Consider the following 23,170-nt stretch of genomic DNA (forward strand, 5'->3'; position numbering starts at 1 on the left):
GTTTTTTTGCACATAAGCCTAATCCTCCTCCATCCATATGTATGTAATTCCCATTCATTCTCTTCTCTGGCTCATCAACCTGCATTATCCCACTAACTATTGGGTTGGCCAAAAAGCTCATTCGGATTTTGAGATGTTATGGAAAAACCTGAACGACCTTTTTGGCCAACACAGTACATGCCTTGAGCAGGCTTCATTACTTGTCTGCCTCAAGCATGGGTTGGCCACAGGTGCATGGGAAAACATATGAAGTCAAGATGATGCTGAATTGCTGTGATTTACACATCAGATATGTCTGTTGGTATTAGTGAGGAGGACATTTTTTTAAAAAATAAAAGAAAATAGAGTTCATTATGTGCCAGGTATAGTGCTAGGTGCTTTATGTATGACAGTCTTATCTTATTTCCATGATATTCATATGAAGTTGCATTACTATTTTAGACATCAAAAAATTGAAAAAGTTTCAGAAAAAGAAAGTAACCTGCTTACTATCCCACAGTATTTGAGCTGTACTCCTTTCTCCAAAGCAAAATTTTCTGTACTAGTAAAATCACTACTTTTACTGTATTACTCTAGTTCTTTACCCATAACTCTATGATAGCAGGTATAAATTCCATTTTAATTATCTATATATCCATGTCCCCAACCAGGCTTATCTCCCTTTCCTGCTTCATTTTTCTTCATAGAATTTTGTCTGTCAGGTTTCAGCCAGAGAAGCAGAATCAATAGAAAATAATATGAAGGGGTTTACTGCAAGGAATTGGCTTATGCAACTGTGGGGACTGCCTAAAGAAGTCCAGTATTTATAGGACAGGTCAACAGGAAGGACAGGGGCTAAAATTGCCATCCACAAAAGAATTTCTTCTTCTCTCAGGGGAGCCTCAGCCCTGCTTTTAAGGCCTTTCAGCTGATTGAAACAGGCCTGCCCAGATTCTCTAGGATAATCTGTCTTAAAATCAACAGATCATGGACCTTAATTATATCTACAAAATACATTCACAGCAGCATCCAGATTAGTGTTTGATTTGGTAATTGGGAATATAGTCTGCCCAAGTCCACACATTTCAAAGACTATCACAACCTGATATCTTTTACTTGTTTACTTATTTATTGTTTTTTGTCTCTCTTTACTCACTGAAATGTAATTTCCATGAGGACACCACATTTTTTGTTTACTGCTGTATTTTTCAGCAGCTAGAACACTGTCTGGTGCATGGTAAACAGGCAAGAAGTTTGTGCCAAATGAATGAATGAATGAATGGCTTTCTTATAGCTTACTCTTTCCATATGGTCTCTCCAGCATCCAGCATAGTTCCCAGAACAGAACAGGTGGTCATAATTATTTTAAATTCAGTTGCCAGAAAAAGACCAGCTGGTGATGCACATCCTTTCCTTGCCTACAGAATTCCACAACTCAAGTGAACTGGTGTTGTGAAGGCTGGGCATGAAGGTCTAGAGGACAGATTACACACCTGCAATTGCCAAGGTGTGGAGGATTGGATGTCAGCGCCATCACACCCCTGCTGGGGACTGTGTGAGCTGAAGACAGGAGGAGATGCAATCACAATTGGCAGTCACGCTTGGAGTCATTTCAGGAATAGCTCGATACGGCAATGGCTGAAAGGAAGCAGGAAAGGTCATAGAGAATATGGCTTCTAGGTGCTTTTGCTTTTGAATGGAAGCCCCCTGCTTCTGGGTGACAGTCTGATAGGAGAATCACTGTCTTGGACTATTGGTTCAGATGATCACAGTCAACAGAAGAAATGGCCATGAGCCCCTAAGGTCAAGCTTCAGTTTCTGTGGCCCCTGAACACAGAAGACAAAGGGCATCTGATACCACTGAGCTGTTTCTTTTGGAGGCCCAGGGCTGTGAGACTTCTTCTCCTAACCACGGTGGAAGACTTTTATTTACAGCTGGGATAATTATATGTACCATCCTTTTAATATGGAGCACGGTTCCTCCCTTTTAATCTTAAGGAAGAGAAAGTTTTCCTACCAAATTTGTTATTACCGAGTGGTATCTTCTATGTCCCAATACACACTGGACTTGCCAGTCTGCCAACTCAGCAGATGCACACAGATATGTGCATGCCACACACACATACACTTACAGGCAGTAGTAGAAAGGTAAGCAAGAAAAAAGATGGAAATGGGAATGACCAAGGAACAGAATGCTTATTTAATTAATGCACAGTCTCGTGTGTTCTGGACTGTAAGGAAAATACAGTCAGAAATTTAAAAAGTGGGTTGACTGAGACATGAGACTGTGAATTTGGTACTAAAGAGGCAGTCATATAGAAGACAGGGTCATTGGACTAGAGAAGCAGTAAACTGAAATATCAGACCATAGAGTCAGGCTGTGAATTTCCCTCCTTATAAACCTCTATGAAGGAACTAGAACCAGAGCCAGAACTCTGGGAGATGTGGATGCACCTAACACAGTAGTCACTGAACAAAGGCTTGCTAAAGGTGAAGTCACAAAACGCCTTTTAGAACAGATAGAGATAGGCTTCAAACAAATATCACTGTGGGACGGAATGATTTTTTCTATTGAAGTATAGTTGATTTACAGTGTTTCAGGTAGGTACAGCAAGGTGATTCAGTTTTATATATATGTATACATACACACACACATACACACACATATATACTTTTTCAGATTCTTTTCCATTATAGGTTATTATAATATATTGAATATAGTTCCCTGTGCTATACAGTAGGTCCTTGTTGTTTATCTATTTTATGTATAGTAGTTTGTATCTGTTAATCCCATACTCCTAATTTATCCCTTCACTCCCTCCCTCTCCACTTGGGTAACCAAAAGTTTATTTTCTATTGTCTGTGGGTCTGATTCTGTTTCATAAGTGAGTTCATTTGTGTCAGATTTCAGATTCCACATATAAGTGATATCATGTGGTATTTGTCTTTCTCTTTCTGACTTACTTAGCATGATAATCTCTAGGTCCATCCATATTGCTGCAAATGGCATTATTTCCTGAATGATTTTTTTTTTTTTTTTTGTGGTACGTGGGCCTCTCACTGTTGTGGCCTCTCCCGTTGCGGAGCACAGGCTCCGGACACGCAGGCTCAGCAGCCATGGCTCACGGGCCCAGCCGCTCCACGTCATGTGGGATCTTCCCCGACCGGTGCACGAACCCGTGTCCCCTAGCATCGGCAGGCGGACTCTCAACCACTGCGCCACCAGGGAAGCCCCCTGAATGATTTTTAAATGCAGAACGGATGATGCCTCTGAAGAAATACAGGTTTCTGACCTCAGTGAAATCCGAGCTACCACCACCACCTCCATAAGTCCATCATTCTTTCTCAGACTACTCTGTTGATTGGTTTTTGCAGCAGTGAAATACTCAGAAGAGTCTGCTTGCTCCAACCCTTCCGGAAGCAAAGCATGATTATCTAACATTATTCTTCAAAATCTAGAGAAACGCTTCAGTGAAGCACTGAAGCAATTAACAAGGAGTGTTTAGATTTCGCCCAGAGATAGTTAGGAAGAGAATACTAATTAGGTTGATACTAATTAGGTTGAACCTTGAGGCTCACGGATCAGTAGAGGCTTGTCTCTGAATATGTTTCAGAGATAAAGTAGCCATTAAAAGTTATTGAATTAATTTAAATATAAATTGAAAATAAAAACAGATCTAAAAAATCAGTATTAGTAGAGGATGGCAGTGATACAAATAATATTTTAAAATCATTTATGTTGGACTTTGCCATGTTTTCATTGATTGCATGAACCAGAGTGTTTCTAAATTATAAAACTCTATGTGTCAAAGCAGATTGTGCGGCCAAGCAGATCTGAAAGGACTTGAATATTTGGGGAGGATACTATTTATTTATCTATCCCCTACCCTGTGGCTAAAACGATTTAAGCAATTTATAAAGATGCATACAGTGAAGTAAGATAAAATAAATTTAAATAACTAAGAAAATAAGAGAAAGGGAAAATAAGGTTAGGCAAAATAAGATGGACCTAGGAATGAGGTTAATATCCAAAAACTAATTCCCTAGACACATAGGAGGATAAGAAAGCTCTCCAGGGCTTCCCTGGTGGCGCAGTGGTTGGGAGTCCGCCTGCCGATGCAGGGGACACGGGTTCGTGCCCCGGTCGGGGAAGATCCCACATGCCGCGGAGCGGCTGGGCCCGTGAGCCATGGCCGCTGAGCCTGCGTGTCCAGAGCCTGTGCTCCACAATGGGAGAGGCCACAACAGTGAGAGGCCCGCGTACCACACACACAAAAAAAAAAGCTCTCCAGCTTTTCCCCCCCACCTCTCCCCATCAGTTCTCCAAATGCTGTGGATGGAGCATAAAGCCACAACACCAAGCTCCCATCCCTAAGCTGGCCAGTTGTCTCATTTTGTTCCTGGGGGAAGGGATAGAAATTAAGTGCTAGTTGTGCGTGTGTGGAAGGGGAGGGGTCAGATTCCTCCCACTATATAGACAGCCCTGTCATAAGGGTTAATAAGTAAATTGGATCCATAAGGATGAGTCTTCCGTCACAACCAGACATTAGTGAAGATAAGACGAAAAACCAGCAATCCAAGTGTGGATAAGGAAAAGTCAGTGATTCTGTCACTTCTAAGGTTTCCAGGGATTAAGTGATAACATTTGTTTATTCCCCTCTTCAGTTCAGAACCAAATGAGAGATGGATACAAATCAGAAGGATGCAAACTAAAACATCAGCTTTATTACTGGGCTAGCTGAATTTTAGAACACAGCTTGATCTACAAACAGAATATGAGATCTTGTTGAGTCTCCTGTAAGTAGAATCTGCAGTCTGAAGCACAGGTCTCCCCACTGCAGAGGCAGAGCATGCCCTGGTAAGCTCCAAACGTATGGGCAGAGCAGTGGGATCCTGACAAGAAGTGGCTCCCCATAGAGAGGACGCCACATATGTTCAGCGCTGCTTCTCTAGCTCACCAATCAGATGAGACTCTTCTTATGGTAGTTGGTTAATGAATGAGGCAAGAGAAGAAAGAGCCCACAATTATATCTCCCATGCTTCTTTGTCCTCCATGGGGTAGGATGTAAGCGTTGTCTCTAAAGAACCTACAAGTAGCAGTACCATGCTCAGTTGCATCAGATGCATAACACTGGGATGCATAAAAAAGGATGAGAAACAAAAATGTGTGAGAGTTGATTCATTTCTCAAGTCCATATCCAGACCCACAGGGTATCATGCACCTGTATGTGGGCCTGGACAGGTACATGGGACAGAGTAGTTCTGGTTTCTTCTGTCCTTAAGAGCCTAAAAGGCATGAGTATGTGGCAAATAGCATATTAACATGAGGCATCTGTCCAGCTCTCTCTTCCTGGTGCTGTCATCTCAGGCTGAATGGAGCATTGGGTCATCCCTCCCCACCAACCTTTCAGTGCTCTTTCTTGTCCTTGGGTTTAAGTTCTAACCTCAGAATATCCTACAAAGCCTCACCCTGTGGCCCAGAACCTGTCTACAAGTAGTACCTCATCTCTTATGGCTCCCTCCCTCACCTCACCTTCACTCAGTTTCTCTAAAGCACCAGCCTGGTCACATGGGCAGTCCCCTCCTCCTGGAATGCTCTGGTCCTCCCTCTTCTCCTCTTAACCTCAACCCATCCTTCAAGTCTCCATTTCCTCCAGGAAGTATCTCCACAAACTTGGTTAGGATGACTCCCCATGGGGTTCCCCTGTATCACACTAACGGTCAGTTCACTTGTCAACCTCTCTAACTAGAATTTGTGCTTCATGAAGTCAGAGGCCATGTCCCTCATTGCATCCTTTATTCCCAACGTATAACATAGTGCTTGTCATGTCAAAGGTGCTGAATAAACATTTACTGATTACATAGTGAATGAGAGAAATTGTTTCCCAACTATAGGACCCCAGCCACCACCCAAGCCTCTGCTAAGGGAACTCAGATTCAAAGTAATGAGAAATATAAATTCCAAGATCCTGCTTCTTAATTGTTTTTATTGTTGTTGCCACTACTGGATGAAGTCTCTAAGGACCAGAGAATTTGGAAATCAGCAGTTTCTCCTTCTTTTCTGCCAAGTTAAGGGAGTTTCAGCTCTCTTCTCCCAAAAGGACCCCCTCCCAAGTAGCTTCTTAGCTCCAGTAGAACCCAGGAGCCAACAAGATTGTCTTTGTTTAATTGCAGTCATTGCTCTTTTTCAGCCCTTATTAGCCTTGCTCTCAACGGGCTGATTATAGCCCTCCCCACTCCAAGGGTGACTTTGATTGAGAGGTAAGTGCAATTTTTTATCAAAGCTCACCCTCCTAAAATATTTAAAATCCAAAAGTTGCCACTCCCCACCCTCTGGGCTGACCCCTGGACCAACCCCTTCTACTCCTGTTCCTACAACTCCCAGGGTAGTTCTCTGGGGAAAGTGACCTTCCTGGTGTTTTCCTAGGCATTACCTGCTACCTCAAAGGAGAATCTTGCCTCTATAGTAGGATTCTTAAACTTGATTCAGGGGGTGTGTTTTAGGGGATCTGAAAACTACCTGAATGTATCTACAAAACTTTGTGCAAAGATACATTTGTCTGGGGAAGGATCCGTAGCTTTTCCTAGATTCTCAGAGCAGCCCAAAGCCTCACTGTCCTATCAATTTAACTGGATTGTCCTTTTCCAGCAAATTCCAACTGATCCCAACCAATGGCTTTCTCTTTCCTAAACATTCTTTAATTGAGGCCACCCCCTGGGCGTGGAGAACCTTTCCTCATACACGGGGTTTTTTGTCGCAGTTTGCTTCCACCTTACAGCCCCTCTCAAGGGAGGAACCCATGAGGAGAGATGCAGAGGTGCTGTAAGACACAATTGCACCATTCTGTGAAAGAGCCACTAAGAGAAGTGTAGGGACCTGGCTTCTCCTGTGGACTCTGCCTCTAAATGTGTGTGTGTGACCATGTGTATGATACACTTATCCTCTATATCTTCAGTTTTCTATCTGTTGAAAAAGAAAAGAAAAGCAGTGTGGCCTAGATAAACCCTTAAAGGCTCTTTGAGCTGAAAACATCTATAATTACATGGGATTAGACCAAATGGGAAGAAATGATGCTGTGAGTAATTAGCTGTACAGGTACAAGTTGTGTTCACATATTCTGCGGTGCTGTCTCCTAGAAGTGCGTGGGCATCTTGTGTATCTAATGGGGTAATCATACACTATTTCCTGTTTTCTTCTTTCTCTGTATTTTCTTTTTGCTACATCATTTTCACCCCTGTTTTAGATGTCAGCTATGTCAGTAAGATCTCAGAAGAATAAGAGAGTCATCTTTTAGCTTTTAAGTTTCAAAATAGGCTTTGAAATACTCAACGGAAAACACAGATTGAATAGATTTCGTAAGAACGCATGATATAATTCAAAAAGAGTCATGTACCAAAATGTTCATTGCAGCTCTATTTACAATAGCCAGGACATGGAAGCAACCTAAGTGTCCATCAACAGATGAATGGATAAAGAAGATGTGGCACATATACACAATGGAATATTACTCAGCCATAAAAAGAAATGGAATTGAGATATTTGTAGTGAGGTGGATGGATCTAGAGTCTGTCATACAGAGTGAAGTAAGTCAGAAAGAGAAAAGCAAATACCGTGTGCTAACACATATATATGGAATCTATAAAAAAAAAAAGGTCATGAAGAACATAGGGGCAAGACAGGAATAAAGACACAGACCTACTAGAGAATGGACTTGAGGATACAGGGAGGGGGAAGGGTAAGCTGGGACAAAGTGAGAGAGTGGCATGGACATATATACATTACCAAACGTAAAATAGATAGCTAGTGGGAAGCAGCCGCATAGCACAGGGAGATCAGCTCAGTGCTTTGTGACCACCTAGAGGGGTGGGATAGGGAGGGTGGGAGGGAGGGAGATGCAAGAGGGAAGAGATATGGGGACATATGTATATGTATAACTGATTCACTTTGTTATAAAGCAGAAACTAACACACCATTGTAAAGCAATTATACTCCAATAAAGATGTTTAAAAAAAAGAAATCGAACAATAAAATCAAATTGTACTTCTATTAAAAAAAGAAAAAGAACGCATGATAATAGAAGAGCTTTCTTTCTTGTTCTAGACTTGATAGGGGTTCCTCAGAGTGGACAGGAAGGAAAGAGATGAAGAGGCAGTGTTTGGACATAGTATGTCCCTAGGGAGAGGGGCCTTCGCTCTGTCCTCTCCCCAAGACAACACTGGTTTGAAAGTCCAGATTCAGAACCTGTGTTTGCTTCCTGAGTGGGTCCTGGGAAAGTGAACAAGGTCCTATATTTCCCCTGTACCCCGCCAATATAGCATGGTTGTGGTAGGAGGCTAGGGGAATCTCAGCAAAGAGGCTCTGGAAGAATCCCCAAGCCTCCTACTACCCAAGAGCAGGACAGGGAACACCTTCTCTAGAATTTTGCATTGGATTATCATCTTCTGTAATCTCTTTATGCTGACGGAGAAGTGGGATTCCACTTCCTAAGTGACTGTTCTTCAGTAGCCAGTGACATCTTATTCTGATGTCAGTGTAAGATGTATTGAGAAAGATTGCATTGTCAAAATCCCCTCTGAGCCTTTCATACTTGGCAATTAGAGATCCATCTTCTTAATGCAAGAAGAAGTTATCTTCAATTAATAACACAAGTCATAATGGTTATTTTCAGATATATTGACTTTTCTACACTAAAATAACCAGTGGATAATCCCTTTAAAATAATACAAAATGCTTCAGTGCTTTTTACATATATGAAAATGTTAGTAACATAGGAACACCCTAGCAGTTAATGACACAGCTCCTTTGCCATGGAAACTAGTCTGAGCTCCCCAGAAAGACACCAGGCTGTGATGCCGACCACGTCCCTGCAGGCTGACAGGAAAAGTCCTGAGTTTGGATTTATCCACACACTCAGACAATATGCTACTTTGTACAGTTTTGACTGTGACCACAGACCACGGGCAGCTCCCACGACGCCTCTCCTCAGGGGCATCACAAGGAAAACAAGCTGGTGGGTTGAAACTACACTAACACTCATTATTCTAGCACCAGGAAAAGAAATATTAATTCAGTAATGTCAAGTTTTGAAAAGACCCAAAGTACAAAACCTGGGATTTAACACTTGAGAAAAGAAATAAATAGTACCTTTGCAGAACTATATTATACCCCCTGAAGAGAAGTTGAAAAATGACAAGTACAGGACCTGACAGATCTAGGTCTACAGAATGTATGGTTGGCCTCTTGTACCACCTCAAATATTTTCTTGCAAAGAGAAGAAATAGTGGAAACCGTCTCTCTGCCACCACAGTGCACCATTTATATCTTAGCAGCATCCTTGACTTGGAAATGAAGAACACATTTTTGACTCTATAGTTCTGATTATTTAGGTGAGCAAGCCGAAGCATACAAACTTTGTCTATGATGGTGTTTCTTACCACTTCCTTTTTAAAACAAAATTGACTCTTTTCTCATTAACTATCATGTAATAACTTTGGCCATGTGAGATTTTGAAAGGCAGCTGGCCGCCTGCCAATGCAGGGGACATGGGTTCGAGCCCTGGTCCAGGAAGATCCCACATGCCGTGGAGCAACTAAGCCCGTGCGCCACAACTACTGAGCCTGCACTCTAGAGCCTGCGAGCCACAACTGCTGAGCCTGCGTGCCACAACTACTGAAGCCCGTGCCCCTAGAGCCCATGCTCCACAACAAGAGTAGCCCCCACTCGCCGCAACTAGAGAAAGCCCATGTGCAACAACGAAGACCCAATGCAGCCAAAAATAAATAATAAATAAATTAAAAGAAAAAAAAGAAAGGCAACTGAATCCCCTTCCAATATTCACCCCCATCCCCCCTCCAAACAAAAGTGACCAAGATAGCCCATTATGTCAGGAGAGTTCACATTAATGGGAAATGTTAATGGGAATTAAATCATGTTTGTGAAAGTACCTTCAAAAATATGAGTTGATTATTATCCTGTCCCAGAAAATGGAAGCGCAAGTGATCCCTTTCAGCGTGAGGAGTGAGGGGAGGCAATTATGAGACAGAAAGGAGGACGTCCTGCAAAGAGTCAAAACCAGACAGAAGAGAAGGCTCCTACAGGGAGCTGGCACAGACATAGTCTCAGCATTCTGGGGTGCTATTTGTGCAAAGATCAGCATCTCAACAACAGCTCCACCAGGGATCAGAGACATAGCTGGGACAGAGCTGGAATTTCAGGCTGGGATGCCCCAGACCCAAACTAATGAGTACACATTTCCTGCCCAAGTGCTCAGAGATCCTGGCATAAGATTGAAGAACTGGATACCACCCATCCTGGTTAACATACACCAAAAACATTTTCTCCTTGAGCCGTGAGACTGGGATCAGGTTATTTTTCTTTTTGTTTTAATTTACTTGCTACTTTCATCCTGAAGTTGTGCTTTACATATAGCACTTGGTCTTAGTGCTTAAGATCACTTACTTATTTAGTAATGAACATAAAGAAAATATTCTAAACTTGCTATTTTGAAATAATTGTCTTCTTTGTACCATGACTCTATTTTGTAGGGTTTTCAGTTTGGAAAATATTTGATTATTCTCCATCATGGCTGTACCTATGGAAGTATTTATCAGTGGTTCCTGCCCTCAAGTCTATAATAAATACTCCCCCAAATCTAGCAGTTTATCCAAAAGTTTCCTTAAAACTAACCTAAGGGGGCTTCCCTGGTGGCGCAGTGGTTGGGAGTCCGCCTGCCGATGCAGGGGACACGGGTTCGTGCCCCGGTCGGGGAAGATCCCACATGCCGCGGAGCAGCTGGGCCCGTGAGCTATGGCCACTGGGCCTGCGCGTCCGGAGCCTGTGCTCCGCAACGGGAGAGGCCACAACAGTGAGAGGCCCGCGTACCGCAAACAAACAAACAAAAAAACTAACCTAAAAGTTGCTCTTCCTACAAAATACATCTGGAATGTGACTACCTCTCACTACCTCCAGCAGTGCTGTTGGAATCAAGCCACCTCGCCTCCTGTTCCGTGTTTCCCTCTGTGCCTTTCTTCCTTCACAGGGCTGCTGGAACAGTCTCTTTAAAACATTAGTGGGATATTTCCTGCCACTGCTGCCAACCACCCACTCCCAGCCAGTCTATCTCATTCAGAATAAAGATCAGAATCTTTACCGTGGTACACAGGTCCTGCACTTGGGATTTTTTTTATTGAAAATATAGTTGATTTACGATATTGTGTTAATTTCTGCTGTACAACAGAGTCAGTTATACATATATACTGAATAGGCCAAAAAGTGTGCTCGGTTTAAGTAAAAATAAAAGACACTTTTCATTTTCACCAAGAACTTTGTTGAACAACATATTCACTAACCAAACAAACTTTTTGGCCAATCCAGTATATATATTCATTTTTATTTTCTTTTCCATTATGGTTTATCACAGGATATTAAATATAGTTCCCTGTTCTATACAGTAGGACCTTTTTATTTATGCATTCTATATATACTAGTTTGCATCTGCTAATCCCAAACTCCCCCTCCATCCTTCCCCCAACCCTCCTCCCCACCTTGGCAACCACATGTGTGTTCTCTCTGTTTGTGAGTCTGTTTCTGTTTCATAGATAAGTTCATTTGTGTCATATTTTAGATTCCACATGTAAGTGATATCGTATGGTATTTGTCTTTCTATTTCTGACTTCACTTAGTATGATAATCTCTAGGTCCATCGATGTTGCTGCAAATGGCATTATTTCATTCCGTTTTATGGCTGAGTAATATTCCATCGTATTCATGTACCACATCTTCTTTATCCATTCATCTGTTGATGGACATTTAGGTTGTTTCCATGCCTTGGCTATTGTGAATAGTGCTGCAATGAACATTGGGGTGCATGTATCTTTTTGAATTATAGTTTTCTCCAGATATATGCCCAGGAGTGGGATTGCTAGATTATATGGTAACTCTATTCTTAGTTTTTTATGGAACCTCCATACTGTTCTCCATAGTGGCTACACCAGTTTACATTCCCACCAACAGCACAAGAGGGTTCCCTTTTCTCCACACCCTCTCCAGCATTTGTTGTTTGTAGATTTTCTGATGATGCCCATTCTAACTGGTGTGAGGTGATACCTCATTGTAGTTTTGATTTGCATTTCTCTAATAATTAGCGATGTTGAGTAGCTTTTCATGTGCCTCTTGGCCATCTGCCTGTCTTCTTTGGAGACATGTCTATTTAGGTCCTACACTTGGGATTCAGTGCTCTGCTGCTGATGTCTTGAAATATTAATAATTTTATCTTTGAATTTGAATTTTGTAAGTGAGGATCAGTGAGACAGTGGAACTTGTGCTCAGGGCTGGGAGCCTCAACTCATGCAGAATCCTACCTCCCATCACTTCCCTGCCCCCCCAGGATTGGTTTTGGCTGCCCAATCCCTATTCCCTGATGTCCCAGGCCCCACTGGTCTCCTACTCCCACCCCTGACACATGACCGCTGATGCCTTACACCCAGGGTGATGACCAGGTCAGGTGTCAGGCTTGCCAGTGAGAGTCCTGCATTGTGCCATGACCCTCGACACCCCCCAGCAAGTCCTGGACTGGGCGAGCATCCACAGCACTTTGACAGATGATAGGTGGTGATGGGGGTGGCGGGCAGTGGGGCAAGCCTCTCACTCACCCCTTATTCAGGTACCAGGCATGTCCCAAAACAGCAGCTGCCAAACTTTGGGGCCATCCATCCACCATGGAGTGGTTCCAGGGGAAGGGGAGACTGATTTCTGACTTCCCCTCCCCCAGCCAGGATAGGGCATATTGGTAGTCCCATGGTTGGCAGGAGAAGGAACCCTACAGCCAGTGGGCCTTGTGCATACTGAGTAGCAGGGCAGCAACCCCAGGCACCCCTAAAGGTCTGCAGTCACCCCTGACGATCCCCATAGCCAAGAAAGTGGAATATAAATAGCAAATAAAATCACCTTGAGGGGTTGAGAAGACCGTGAAAGAAAGGAAAAAGGTTTATATTTTAGTACTTATAAAATTGGGGTTTTTTTACTGCTCTTCAAATAAAGGACCCTGCATTTGCATTTTGTACTGGGCCTCCTAAATTTTGTAGCCAGCCCTGCCTCTGCAGGGTCGGTCCCAGCTGGCCTCTCCAGCTTCACCTCCTCCACTCTCTCCCTCCCACACTCCACTCAGCCAGCCCAGAGCTCTTGCAGGCAACATGCCAAGCTCTGTCCTGCCACTTGGCCTGTACCTTGATATTTTCTCTGCTGGGAACACTGTTTCCCCAGATCTCTCCAGGGTCATGTCCTCATTTTGATTTTTTCCTCAAATGTCATCTTCTGATCCTAATCCCAACTGATCACCACCTTTCCTGTTCACCCCATGAAAATGCCTCTCCATGCTAATCACTCATTATCTCCAGACTCAGCCTTACTTTTTTCTCTAAACCCTTAAAGCTGGCCAACATATGTTAGATATGTGCTATTTTTAAAATTACTTGTTTTTCTCACTAGAATGCATATTCTGTCAGGTCAGGGACCTTTTGGTGTTCATCTCTTTATCTTCAGTGACTAGAATGGTGCCAAGTATACAATCGGTGTTTAATAAATGTATGTTAATGAATGAATGAACTAACCTATATATCCATCATTCTGCATTCCTCTTGCTCATATATCCCTTTAGAGGAGGGAGAAAACCAGCTCCTAAAGAGAGATCCTCCCCAAACTGAGGCCTTTTATCCATGCAGTTATTTGTTAAAAAGTACATTGACCATATACAATGATTTGTCGATGCCTGTTTTGTGTGAGGCTCTACGTTAGACCCTATGGAAAAGACTCCTTATTAAGACCATTCTCATTTTTCATTCATCAGAATTGTTTAGAACAGTCAGTTAATTTTCTAATGCTTCCCTTCCATCACTCAAATTCTGAATTCACACCATCCTAGGTTCTCTATACACTTGCTGTAAGAATAGAGCAGGGTGATATTTTTCAATTTGGGGATGGAACTTTTGGTTTTCAATTATAACAGCTTCTTTTTTTAATGTATCATCCACAAAACTCTGTCCTCTGGTGCCATTTTGGAGTTACCACCAAAATGCTGCACATATTCTTCAGGAGGGGAATGCCCGAACTCTGTCTGTCTGGGGTAATAATGCCATTAAACTTGGCCCCTTTGTTCCTTTTTAATGCTGTGACAAGTGCCTGCCCAGTGGCCTCATTTTCCCTTGGCGCTCCTCCAGCAGGCTCTATCCACCATTGTGGATGTCTGCCCCTGGGAAGGAGCCCGAGCTGGGGCCCAAATTCCCTCTGAGCACCTACGTGGTGTCCCGTGCTCTCCAGTCCCTCTCTGCATGTTTCCTTGGCATTAGCTGGTACTGGCACAAGGCGGTGCTTGCAATGAAATTAGTAAATGACACCAGCAGCCTCTTCCAGAACCTCCGCGATTCCTTTAAATGGACATGACCCTTCCCTCACCCCACTGGTGCCACATAACCCAACACCCCCAAGTTTGGAAGCATGCATTCCACTTGGTGCTTCCCACTGTTTACAGCTTCCTGGCCAAATTTTCAAGCCCTGTGAACTTGTTTTCATCCAAGTCAACTGAATCCAGTTTAGCAGGAAACGTTTCATGACGTAAAGGAGATCTCCAAATATGTGTTGCCCTCTGCTAGAGCTGGGCTAATTCTTTTTTTTTTTTTAATCTTTATTGTAGTATAATTGCTTTACAATGGTGTGTCAGTTTCTGCTTTATAACAAAGTGAATCAGTTATACATATACATATGTACCCATATCTCTTCCCTCTTGCATCTCCCTCCCTCCTACCCTCCCTATCCCACCCCTCTAGGTGGTCAAAAAGCACCGAGCTGATCTCCCTGTGCTATGCGGCTGCTTCCCACTAGCTATCTATTTTACATTTGGTAGTGTATATATGTCCATGCCACTCTCTCACTTTGTCCCAGCTTACCCTTACCCCTCCATGTATCCTCAAGTCCATTCTCTAGTAGGTCTGCATCTTTATTCCCGTCTTCCCCCTAGGTTCTTCTGACCATTTTTTTTCTTCTTTTTTTTTTTTTAGATTCCATATATATGTGTTAGCGTACAGTGTTTGTTTTTCTCTTTCTGACTTACTTCACTGTGTCTGACAGTCTCTAGGTCCATCCACCTCACTACAAATAACTCAGTTTCGTTCCTTTTTATGGCTGAGTAATACTCCATTGTATATATGTGCCACATCTTCTTTATCCATTCATCTGTCGATGGGCATTTAGGTTGCTTCCATGACGTGGCTATTGTAAATAGTGCTGCAATGAACATTGGGGTGTATGTGTCTTTTTGAATTATGGTTTTCTCAGGGTATATGCCCAGTAGTGGGATTGCTGGGTCACATGGTAGTTCTATTTTTTTAGTTTTTTGAGGAACCTCCATACTGTTCTCCATAGAGGCTGTATCAAATTACATTCCCACAAACAGTGCAAAAGGGTTCCCTTTTCTCCACACCCTCTCCAGCACTTATTGTTTGTAGATTCTTTGATGATGGCCATTCTGACCGGTGTAAGATGATATCTCATTGTAGTTTTGATTTGCATTTCTCTAATGGTTAATGATGTTGAGCATCCTTTCATGTGTTTGTTGGCAATCTGTATGACTTCTTTGGAGAAATGTCTGTTTAGGTCTTCTGCCCATATTTGGATTGGGTTGGGTTTTTTTTGATATTGAGCTGCATGAGCTGCTTGTAAATTTTGGAGATTAATCCTTTGTCAGTTGCTTCATTTGCAAATATTTTCTCCCATTCTGAGGGTTGTCTTTTCATCTTCTTTATGGTTTCCTTTGCTGTGCAAAAGCTTTTAAGTTTCATTAGGTCCCATTTGTTTATTTTTGTTTTTATTTCCATTCCTCTAGGAGGTGGGTCAAAAAGGATCTTGCTGTGATTTATGTCATAGAGTGTTCTGCCTATGTTTTCCTCTAAGAGTTTGATGGTGTCTGGCCTTATGTATGGTGTTAGGGAGTGTTCTAATTTCATTCTTTTACATGTAGCTGTCCAGTTTTCCCAGCATCACTTATTGAAGAGGCTGTCTTTTCTCCACTGTATATTCTTGCCTCCTTTATCAAAGATAAGGTGACCATATGTGCGTGCATTTATCTCTGGGCTTTCTGTCCTGTTCCATTCATCAATATTTCTGTTTTTGTGCCACTACCATACTGTCTTGATTACTGTAGCTTTGTAGTATAGTCCGAAGTCAGGGAGCCTGATTCCTCCAGCTCCGTTTTTCGTTCTCAAGATTGCTTTGGCTATTCGGGGTCTTTTGTGTTTCCATACAAATTGTGAAATTTTTTGTTCTAGTTCTGTGAAAAATGCCATTGGTAGTTTGACAGGGATTGCACTGAATCTGTAGATTGCTTTGGGTAGTAGAGTCATTTTCACAATGTTGATTCTTCCAATCCAAGAACATGGTATATCTCTCCATCTATTTGTATCATCTTTAATTTCTTTCATCAGTGTCTTATAATTTTCTGCATACAGGTCTTTGGCTCCTTAGGTAGGTTTATTCCTAGGTATTTTATCTTTTTGTTGCAGTGGTAAATGGGAGTGTTTTCTTAATTTCACTTTCAGATTTTTCATCATTAGTGTATAGGAATGCAAGAGATTTCTGTGCATTAATTTTGTATCCTGCTACTTTACCAAATTCACTGATTAGCTCTAGTAGTTTTCTGGGAGCATCTTTAGGTTTCTCTACGTATAGTATCATGTCATCTGCAAACAGTGACAGCTTTACTTCTTCTTTTCCAATTTGGATTCCTTTTATTTCTTTTTCTTCTCTGATTGCTGTGGCTAAAACTTCCAAAACTAGGTTGAATAATAGTGCTGAAAGTGGGCAACCTTGTCTTGTTGCTGATCTTAGTGGAAATGGTTTCACTTTTTCACCGTTGAGAATGATGTTCGCTGTGGGTTTGTCATATATGGCCTTTATTATGTTGAGGAAAGTTCCCTCTATGCCTACTTTCTGGTGGGTTTTTATCATAAACGGTTGTTGAATTTTCTCAAAAGCTTTCTGTGCATCTATTGAGATGATCATATGCTTTTTCTCCTTCAATTTGTTAATATGGTGTATCATGTTGATTGATTTGCATATATTGAAGAATCCTTGAATTCCTGGGATAAACCCCACTTGATCATGGTGTATGATCCTTTTATTGTGCTGTTGGATTCTGTTTTCTAGTATTTTGTTGAGGATTTTTGCATCTATGTTCATCAGTGATATTGGCCTGTAGTTTTCTTTCTTTGTGACATCTTTGTCTGGTTTTGGTATCAGGGTGATGGTGGCCTCGTAGAATGAGTTTGGGAGTGTTCCTCCCTCTGCTATATTTTTGAAGAGTTTGAGAGGGATAGGTGTTAGCTCTTCTCTAAATGTTTGATAGAACTCGCCTGTGAAGCCATCTGGTCCTGGGCTTTTGTTTGTTGGAAGATTTTTAATCACAGTTTCAACTTCAGTGCTTGTGATTGGTCTGTTCATATTTTCTATTTCTTCCTGGTTCAGTCTCGGAACGTTGTGCATTTCTAAGAATTTGTCCATTTCTTCCAGGTTGTCCATTTTATTGGCATATAGTTGCCTGTAGTAATCTCTCATGATCCTTTGTATTTGCAGAAATCCAAAGTGTCAGTTGTTACTTCTCCTTTTTCATTTCTAATTCTATTGATTTGAGTCTTCTCCCTTTTTTTCTTGAAAGTCTGGCTAATGGTTTATCAATTTTATTTATCTTCTCAAAGAACCAGCTTTTTGGGCTAATTCTTTTGAAATTGGGCCACTTCGTGATTCCTGCTGTTAATTAAAGACAAAATGAGTAAAGAAAGATCAATCACCAATCCTGTGCAAAGACAGGAGGAAGCATTCTTGTTTCCCTGCTGGCTTTTATAGTGTCTTCCAATGAAACAGACTGTTGGCTTGGGGCCATTGATAAGGTAAACAAGAATCTCATAAATAAGTCAATTAAAATAATAAATCCATGGCAAGAAAAAGCAGACTAATCTGTATGAGAAAGTAACCACCCAAAGGACCAGAGTCCAATTTGCTGCATTACTTTCTGAAGTCATCAAATGACTACTATTTAATTCTCTAATAATATAGTGGAACCTAAATCTTCTCTCTGAGCAATCTCACTGGGCCCTGCCTCGTAGGACGTTAGGCTCACTCTTATAGGCCATTCTATTAGTGCCTAACTGTTTGGTAATCACAGGCTGAGTGTCTGGGAGAATCCCGTTACCAGCTGCCCTGTATGTTCACACCACTGGTCACGAGGGGGATGAGAGCACAGAGTACGAATTGCAAAGATACCACACCGCGGGGCTTCCCTGGTGACGCAGTGGTTGAGAGTCTGCCTGCCGACGCAGGGGACACGGGTTCGTGCCCCGGTCCGGGAGGATCCCACGTGCCGCGGAGCGGCTAGGCCCGTGAGCCATGGCCTCTGAGCCTGCGTGTCGCGTCTGGAGCCTGTGCTCTGCAACTGGGGAGGCCACAACAGTGAGAGGCCACAACAGTGAGAGGCCCGCATACTGCAAAAAAAAAAAAAAGATACCACACCGTAATAGAACAATCAGTTCAACAGGTGTGATCCACTCACAGAGGTATCTTGTTTAAGAGCCCTGTGGTAGGAAAAACAGGAGGCTGGTGATTACCCCTGGCATTTCTGCCAACACTTGAACATTCACAATGTTTCTTCACTGACCCAGATGGGATAGGTGGCATCTGTATAATTCTGTGCAAGAGAAAACCTCAATAAATGAAAAGAACAATGTTGACCTAAGAATAAGCAGATTGGAATTTCACTTGGTTCCTGTGTTTATCAGGATCCTAATTTCCTGAGCACATAGCTGTATGCTAGTGGTCATACTTTTTTTTCTATGATCCCTAGACCACGGGTTTGATTTGGCCTATTAAGAATAAAGTTGCCACCAGTGTCCACTTGAACCCTTCTTAAAACCTTGGGCAGTGACATAAGTTGGCTGGGAAATCCATAACTTTGTAGGTCTCACACCTTCTGATGATGCCTCTATCTTGCCTTTTATTTTTAACAACATCCTTTCCCCCTCCCCAGTACCTTAGAGATGCATAATTCCTCCAGCCAGCTAACTTTCACAACAGAATCTGGCATTTAACTGATGTGAGCTTTGCTTACAAGTTGTGTGTATGTATGGATGCTCTTGGGGTTTGTGCATTTGCGTAGGGGCTGGGGCGGCAGACAGTGGAGGCAGGGATGGGCAGTGTCATCGGCAGTGTGCCTTGTGTGTGAGAGGGCCTGTTCCTGTAACGGAATTCTCTCTGCTCATTAATCATAGCCGCGCTCATTATTCAAACTCTGCTTTTCCCCTAATGAGTGTTAAATAAGATATTTTCCATCCTAACATGAGCAATTGAGTTTCAAGTTGTTTATATATCCTTCTTTTTACCTCATTTTATTGGAAAAGGTGAATGATGTGGAATCTAGTTCAGGGATCAAAACAATTGTGTTAATTAAGGCATGCACTCAGTGGCAAAGCTAAAAACTGAAAGTGGAAAACTTGCTTTCACTGTCTTCTGCTGTAATCATTTAGAGCGTAGAAAAAAATTAAGCAGTACGTATCAATATAAGATTAAATTCAGTAAAGTGTTAATGACAGTAAACATCTTTTTTATAGACAGAAACTTTGTAAGAGATTCAAAATAGTCTCTTTTTTTTTTTTTTTTTTTTGCGGTACGCGGGCCTCTCACTGTTGTGGCCTCTCCCGTTGCGGAGCACAGGCTCCGGACGCTCAGGCTCAGCGGCCATGGCTCTCGGGCCCAGCCGCTCCACGGCATGTGGGATCTTCCCGGACCAGGGCACGAACCCGTGTCCCCTTCATCGGCAGGTGGACTCTCAACCACTGTGCCACCAGGGAAGCCCCAAAGTAGACTCATTTAGAGTGAGTATGTCTTCAATCTATCCATCACACCAAATAGTGCATTTGTACCACCCTTTTCCAAACACAAGTTCCAGCTCTATCTTTTTTTCTTTATTGGTCACAATGTTTTCCCTCTGATGTGAATTTTTAAAAGTTTGGATCTGTTCTGCCTCAGTAATTTCAACACCTGTTTTATTTCTTCTTTTCCTACCATGAAATATTTTACTAATCTGAGGGTCTCTGGTATCGCTGTATCCAACATGGAGAAGTAATGGAGATCCACATAACCAAACCACTGAAACCCTGGAAGGCAGCTCAATCGACAGGGTCTTATTTTTAAGTGCGATACTATTTTGGACCTTTGTTGTGGTTTCATCACTTTAGAGTGACCCATCCACCATCTGCAGCAGTTTTCCAACATCAAACTGACCCCAAAAAACTGACCCAGCCATTGCCAAATGAGAAGGCTTATGCCTTTTTTCCTCTTAGAAGAATTTGAGATTAGACGCTATGGGAAGAACACGATTATTGTTCTTCCAAAGTGTACAGGTCATTGTGTATATTTTTCCAGAAGTCTTTGTACCAGTCCATGGCTTCAACCCAAAATGCTTCCTGTCAGCCTGAAAGAACAAGTTAGCAAGCTACTTAGGACTTCTGAGACAAATGCTTTTCTGAGCATCTCATTCTCAACTTGACCTGTGGTCAATTTTGAAATTTAACCTACTTTTTTTAAGGTACTTTTTTTTAGATTAGGGACTAAGATGAAAGGACTACATTGGGTTGGATAAAATGTGTAAAGAACAGGGATGATTTTGATTTACTTGTTGAGGAAACCGTGTCCAAGTCTGCATAGAGAGTTATGACAAGGATGATAATCACAAGTTGTACATTTTCTTTGAGCACCAGGCAAAAGTAATGGATTAACTTTTAGCTGAAAACAGCCTAAAAATAAGCAAGCACTTTCTTACTTTAACTTGTCAGCCTTTTAATCATGTTAAAGATAAATTTCCCCTTCGTTATTTAAAAAAATAGACATCTGTATTCTTTTCTCTTCAGTCATTTCTCAACTTAAGAAGATAAACTGAAGGACTTTTCAAATTTCTCTTCTGCTAACCCTGAGAAATACTCCCACTATTGCCACTGCCGAGTTTCAGAAGCAAGTAAAAAATAACAAGGACCCTGAGCTGAGATAGGCAGACGTCCCTCCCACCAGCTCCCTGGCTAATTCTTACAATTGGGACCTTTCTCTGGATGGGATTTGGGAGTTTCACTGTTCTGAGCAAATAGCTCCCAGCCTGAGCTGTAGAGCTGACCTGGAGAAACACTAGTTTCCATCCTCTTTCACCATTGTTATGAACAGACAGTAAAATAAATTCAGGCCAGTTCCTGAAACCTAGCATTCCAAGGCACGTCACTCACAGTTGAGGCCCTCAGATTTCATCACACCACAGTTGGGTGACAGAAGGTCAATATACCGCTGTTTTTAGGAATAAAGGATGCTGAGCCCTTGGAAATTGCAGACTATTTACTGTTGTCCCATGGTAATTGTGGGAAGAGTTTTGGAAGATCTTCTGAGAAATCCAGTGTAGTAAGAAAGGAGAGGAAAAGCCACAATTTGAATAAAGGAAACCCAAGAGGGCTACAGGAAGTAAAGAAAGGATGGGAGTCCCTCTCCCTTGTGACAGGGGCTTCAAATAGCCAGGCTTTCTGGTATTCACCGAGAAGACCTCAGGCTTTGGACAATCCTTCAACAGCTTTGTTCAGTTCAGCAGAGACATGTTCTGGGTACCACACTAGCTTCCGGTGATACAATCATGAATTATATCCAGTACCCTTCCTCGCGTGACTTATATTCTACATGAGGCAACAGGTGTGTAAACAAGGATTTCCCATTCTTTCCCTTCTCTCTCCCCCGGGTAAGTCCAGCTTGACCTTCCAGGTACAGCTTACGTGTCATCTCATCAGCAGAAAGCTCCCTTGACCTCATTCACTGAGCTTCGTCTGTGTTTCTATTTCATAGCACTTTTCACATTTGTCACTTACGAATTTATTTGTGTAAATATTTTCTAACACACATCTCCTCCATAAAGGACACGATCTGGTTTTAGGGCAATGTGTGGCACACAGTAGGTGTTTAAAAGTAAACTTGATGAATGAATGAGATGCATTAAAAGCAATGATGGGAGTATGCAGGGGACACTGTATGAGCACAAAACAGGGAACCTCACCCCTGCCAAGAAGCTCTAGAAAAGTGTCCTGAGGAAAAGAACTGATCTGAAATCTTGAAGGGATGCTCACCAGGCAAGAAAAGAGGGAAGAGGTCCACCCAACTGTGAAAGTAGCACGATAAATCCCAGAAGCATGAAATGGCTGTACTGTGGGAACAATTACAAGTGAGGCAGCATTACTTGCAGGACATGTGTGGTAGGGAGGGCATAGCAGGAAAAGAACATGGAAGACTTTGTAAGTCATGCCCAAAAAGCTTTGACCTTCTCTATAGGCAGTGTGGAGCTTTGAAGAGTTTTAAGTCAAGAAGTAACATAGTCACACTGGCTCAGAGCAGGGTGTCAGAGTCTGAGCATGGCGACGGGGCTTCTCCGTAGTGGCACCTGGGGCAGGTCATCTCAGCTGGAGAGCAAACATGTTAGGACAGTGTGAAAACAATTTTCCCTCAGATGGTTTAGGGGGAAAAAAGGTCGTGTACTAAGCTTTGTACAACCTTTCTGTAAGTTTGAGCTATTTCAAAATAACACTGCTTTCAAAAAACCTTTTCTGAAAGGCCAGTAACTTATAGGTTCTTGTCTATGAATTTGAGCTAAATCATAGATGTTATCACACACACTTAAAGACTCGTAAGTGTAGAAAATAGTTGCTTATTATATTTTAAATTCTGTCTGTACAAAAATTGAAAAGGAAAAGAAGGAAAAAAGAAAGAAGAGAAAAAGAAAAGCCTTTGCATCCAAGCTATAGATACTTAGTCCCAGAAAAGGCTCGGTCCCTGGGCTTTGTCTTATCAAGTGAGATCAGTCTTCATTTCCTATTCCTATCCCTCAGATTCATTCGTTCAGCTACTGAACAGCGACAGCCCAGAGATGCGCTGGGCATCAGGGACACAGTGGAGGGGTGGGGAGAGCAAGTCCCCTACCTCCGAGGAAGTTTGGTGTTAATTGCTTCATTAAACCATAACAATAGCATCTGAAAAAGTCCCCCAAGTTGCCAAATGGAGCCCTTCGTGCTGACTGATTCCAGACTAGCAAAGATCTTCCCACAGACACCTGCAGTGCTGTCCACCCCCTCATAC

General features: G+C 42.3%; 1 long non-coding RNA gene across 1 annotated transcript in view; it reads left to right on the top strand.

Annotated features, from left to right (window-relative positions):
• Positions 1–23,170, top strand: part of LOC111181768 (uncharacterized) — a 198,255-nt gene that overhangs the window by 128,689 nt on the left and 46,396 nt on the right. The gene's annotated exons all lie outside the window — the stretch shown is intronic.

Source organism: Delphinapterus leucas, chromosome 2 (genome assembly GCF_059928025.1).
Source record: "Delphinapterus leucas isolate spDelLeu-1000000601 "Yukka" chromosome 2, BTC_Dleu_Yukka2, whole genome shotgun sequence".
NCBI lineage: Eukaryota > Metazoa > Chordata > Mammalia > Artiodactyla > Monodontidae > Delphinapterus > Delphinapterus leucas.